Raw genomic sequence first — 5,150 nt, forward strand, 5'->3', positions numbered from 1 at the left:
CCTCTTTGTATGGTCTTTTTTTTTTTTTAAGATTTTTAAATTTAAATTTTATTTTTTTACGTTTATTTATTTTTGAGAGACCACTTGCCTAAGCAAGGGAGGGGTAGACAGAGAGGGATACAGAGAATCCCAAGCAGGCTTTGCGCTGTCAGTGCAGAGCCCGATTTGGGACTTGAACCCACAAACATTTGTGACCATGGCTAGCAGAAATCAAGAGTCTGACACTTACCTGACTGAGCTACCCTCCCCCCCCCAGCACCCCCCTCCCCCNGTTAAGCCCTCTCCACAACTGCTTATTTAACTAAGGGGTTAAACGTGTTCTCCCTCCTGCCACACCCAACTGGACCGCATTTCTCAAAGCACACGAGTCCCGTTCTGTTCCAGAGTCTGTGCTATTGGCAACTGTTCTCTGAGCCTGGACCACTGTAACCAGGCCCCCACCCTGTTCTCAGCAAATCCAGTTCTCTGTCTCAGAGTACCGGCTGCACTGCCCCTGCCTCCAGGAAATGGCCCACAGTGCTGCAGGTGAGGTCACCTTTCCCTCCAGACTGGGTTTATGGCATTTCGGAGTGCTCTTTGAGGGCCTCCTTGCACATTCTGTCTGACCTAAAAATTAGGTGCTGGCTTGCTTCTCTCCTATGAGATAAATGTAACATTCTCGTCGACAAGAAGTATTTCTTCTGCCTTTAATAGTTTATTTGGATTTCAGACTACAGGAAGAAATGGGTCCTCCAATGAACCCCATCACCTGGATTCCACAGCTGTGAAGCTTTTGCTACATTTGTTTCTGCTTCATGTCTGTGTCCCCCTCCCATCCAAACAGTGCCTAGCACTGCCTTGAACAGCACTTTCATCAAAGGAGCTGGGACGTGTAGAGAGATGGAGATTCAGGCTTGCAGGGCCTGCTCTTGGGGATGACATGGGCTGGGGGAGTGGGCAACGAATATAAAAAGCTGTCCATCCTCCAGTACCCATTATGAGCCAGGTGCTGTACCGTTTATCTCATTTCACCCTTTCCACCACCTTAGGGGGTAGGTACTGCTATCCCCATTTTACAGACAAGGAAATGAGGCTCAGAGAGGTGAAGCGTCCCCCAAATGGGCAGTGACAGAGCTGGGATTTGAATCCAAGTCCTGTGCCTATCTGGCCATGATGTGCCATTCTAACTGTGCCATGCAGCCTGCCTCAAAGGGTGCCAAACGGGCTGATAGGCTGCCACCTGCTCTGCTTCGGTTGTACAGAGTACAAGACATGCTTTGTGTGTGCCCTTACAGAGTAGTGTGCATGCACACATGCACACACACCCACGCAGCAAGCATGTTCACAGTAGGATTATAAAATAATACACAGACTTTCATCTGTGGGATCAGTCTGCTCATTTTAGAAGTTACCCCTTAGCCCTGCAAGTATGGAGGGGAAACTGGGAGTGGTCAGAGTGCTGAGCCCTGTGTGTGTGTGGGGGGGGGAGCAGGGACTGATGGAATGGGGGAAACCTCCCCCACAGTCTCCAGGGGCCATATAATTCTAAAAAGGGAAACAAAGTCTCTTTCCTCACTCCCACCAGTATAGTACATTCTCTTCAGACCTCCACAATGACCTTGTAACCAACACCCTCCTCTTCACCCATGCTGCCTCCCTCAACAAACATTGCTCTTTGCAGCCTTTGTTCTTTTGCATAACCCCTCACCCCACATGGATGGCTTCATGGTATTACTCCAGCCTGCGCTCCCCTCCCCACCACTCTCCAAACTGAAATTCTCCAAGTCAAGTTTCAATACTCACCTCCTCCCAGAAGCCTTCCTTGATTTCAACCACCTCTCATCAACTTTTTCATCTGATCTGATTTTTTTTTTACCTGAATCTCGATGTTCTGTGCTCCAGCCTTGTTCTCTAGTTGTTTCTTGCAAGCTGTTTCCTTGACCACACTGTAAGCCCTCTGAGCTCACAGTTTCAGCTACAAAGAAATAAAGGAAAGTCTTTCAAGAAAGACATGTGGTCAGCTTCCTTTTTCTTCCCATGGTCCTCTTGCTTTCTCCATGTTGTCGCTTGGATTCCTTGCTTTGCCACCACTGGCATCTCTTCTACAAAGATCAGGAGGTAAAAAGGAAGTTCACATGTCTACCTTGATCTCTCCTTTTTATTTTTTCATTCTTGTCTTTCATTTTCTTAGGTGGGCAGAGGGCTAATTGGGGTCTGAAAAGCCTTAAGCCACAGAAAATCACCCTGACGCTACTCTCTTAAGTTTGCAGGTCTTTTTTTCTAAGCACTTGTGGGAGGGAAAACAAAATCTATTGGGCATGTTAATGCCTGCAACAATACCTCCCACTTCCCTCCTCTATATCTGCTTCACCTTCCCCTGTCTCCCATTTCCTTTCCCCTTCCTGAGCAAAAAAAAAAAAAAGCCAAAACAAAACAAAAACAACCCCCACCCACCACACAGGCACAATCACAGTAGAAAGAGCCCACTTTCCAGATTTTAGGAGCTCAGAGCAGGAGGTTTTGGAAGACAACGTTCTGTTCTCCAGAGATGGGCCCACCTCATACCACCAAAGAAGTGCTTTCTACTTAGCAAATTGCTGGGCACTGAGGGGTCACCTTAATCTTTGAGCAGTGACTGTTGGGATAGGTCTCCCCTGCCAGGACAGGGAGGATTTAGAAGCAAAGACTGAGCCCTCTTCCCCCACCCCCAATTTAAGCTGAGAGGCAAGCAGTTTCCTGGCCCTTAAAAAGGTCTAGGCTAAATGCCCAGCCTTCCAGTCCCTGTCAGTAAAGGCACCAAAACTGACTGTAACTGTCTTATAGTTACCTCTGCTTCTCTCCCAGCTGAGCCCGGAACTAGAGATGCTACAGGAACATTGTACTCAGCTCTGTCTTGTGCATTCTCATATATCCCAAAGTTATGCTGCCCCATTGTACAGACGCGGTGGGGGATGGCTGACACACTGAGGGAGACATGACTGGCGCAATTATCTCGCAGGAAGGGAAATTCCTTTCTAGCCTTGCTGACCTCTTTATCCCTGGGGGACACCCCTGTCACCTCCGCTAGGGTTCCTAGCGATGAGGAGTTTTGACAGAGCTTCCCAGAATGGAGGTGAAGAGGGATGGTCCATTCCTTTCTGTCACTCCAGTTCCTTTAACCTAGCGTCCTGGGTCGCATCTTCTTTTCCCTCGATCTTTTCGGTCACTCCTTCACAGCTCTCAACACGCCCCGCCCCTGCGTCCCCACCCGTTTCCCAAAGACCTTTCAAGAACCGCCCAGTGCAGGGCCACTCCCTCCCTCAGCTGACTTGGGGACTCAAGGAAAGGCCTCTGGGTCTTGCCCTTCTGATTCAGCCGGTTGAGAGCCCCAGATAGCCACATGGACTAATGAGAGAGCTATTTTGGAGAGAAGCCAGGCTCTCCCCAAGTTAGAATGCTAGGTCTAAGCATCCTCGATTGGAGCCACGGACTTGCCTTTGCCCTTGCCCTTCTACTTGAAAGGTGCCTACCTGTCTGCCTATAAGAAAGTGCCTCCCTTTACCCTTAGGGGAGGAGCTTGTACTGATTCACGTATATTCTGCCGTCTCCCTTTGAAACAAACAGATTTGTATGATGGAAGATAGAGTGAGGTGGGGGAAAGGCTGGTACAACACAGATGAGAATTCAGGCTCTGGCCTGTGTGTGGAGTTAAGGAGTGTGTTGGGGCCTGGATTAACCCGGAAAGGGTTCAGCCTGTGGCCAGGGTGACAACCAGGATTAGAAGTCAGGGTAGTTGTCTCATCTTTGAGGCATCCTATTCAAGAATGTCCAGTCCCTGTCAGGAGCTGGGTTTAACTGGGATCTCTTGTTCCAAGAGGCAGGGAAAGGTCCCCAGAGTTGGACTGGTGTCAAGCAAGTCACTTCCCCTCTTTATCCTCAATCAGTTTTAATCTCCAAGGTTCCATCTAGTTCTGAGAATGTACTACTCTAGGTCTGTGGGAATATTTAAAAAGTTGTTCTGTAGATCTTGTAGTGTTAAAAATAAGACAATCTAAGGGAAAAGAATGTGAAAACATGCAAAGTACCAAAAAGAAATGAAATACTACTTTTCTTCCATTAAAAATATCGAAGTATCACATGCCCATTGTAGAAATTTTGAAAATACAGGAAACTATAAAGATCATAAAAATCATTTGTAATCCCACCAACATAATTTACCATCATTAACATTCCAGTCTTTTAGTTGTATTTATTATATATTTTAAGAATGGAAATATGCTGTATATAACTGATCTGTAAACTGTATTTTTCAAATAACATGTATATTGCATTTTTAAATGTCAGTAAATATCTTTGAAAACATGATTGTTAGGAGCACCTAGTGGCTCAGTCAATTGAGCGGCTGACTTTTTTTTTTTTTTTAATGTTTATCTACTTTTGAGANNTACTTTTGAGAGTGACAGAGAGAAAGTGAGTGGGGGAGAGGCAGACAGAGAGGGAGACATAGAATTGAAGCAGGCTCCAGGCTCTGAGTCGCCAGCATAGAGACTCACGCGGGGTTCAAATCCATAAACTCCGAGATCATGATCTGAGCCGAAGTCAGATGCTTAACCGACTGAGCCACCCAGGCACCTTAGACTGACTTTTGATTTTACTTCGGGTTGTGATCTCGAGGTTCGGTTCATGGGATTGAGCCCCATGATGGGCTCTGTGCTGTCAGTGTGGAGCCTACTTCGGATTCTCTCTCTGTCTCTCTGTCTCTCTCTCTCTCTGCTCCCCCCCCAATAAATAAGTAAAAACTTTTTTTAAAAAACATGATTTTTATTTTTTTAATGTTTATTTTTCAGGGAGAGAGAGAGGCAGAGCGTGAGTGAAGGAGGGATAGAGAGAGAAGGAGACACAGAATTCGAAGAAGGCTCCAGGCTCTGAGCTGTCAGCAGAGAGCCTCACACGGGGCTCAAACCCACAAACCGTGAGATCATGACCTGAGCCAAAGCCAGACGCCTAACCAACTGAGCCACCCAGGTGCCCCGCAAAAACATGATTTTTAGAGACTCCATACTATTATTCCGTTTGAGGGTGCCATAATTTATTGCCCTATCGTTTGTTGGCTATTTAGATTGTTTATCCGTTTTCGTTATTATAAATGTGTAAATGTACTTCCTTGTGAACACCCTTTTTAAAAATCTGAT

Source organism: Crocuta crocuta, unplaced genomic scaffold, assembly GCF_008692635.1.
Source record: "Crocuta crocuta isolate KB4526 unplaced genomic scaffold, BGI_CrCroc_1.0 scaffold1133, whole genome shotgun sequence".
Lineage (NCBI taxonomy): Eukaryota > Metazoa > Chordata > Mammalia > Carnivora > Hyaenidae > Crocuta > Crocuta crocuta.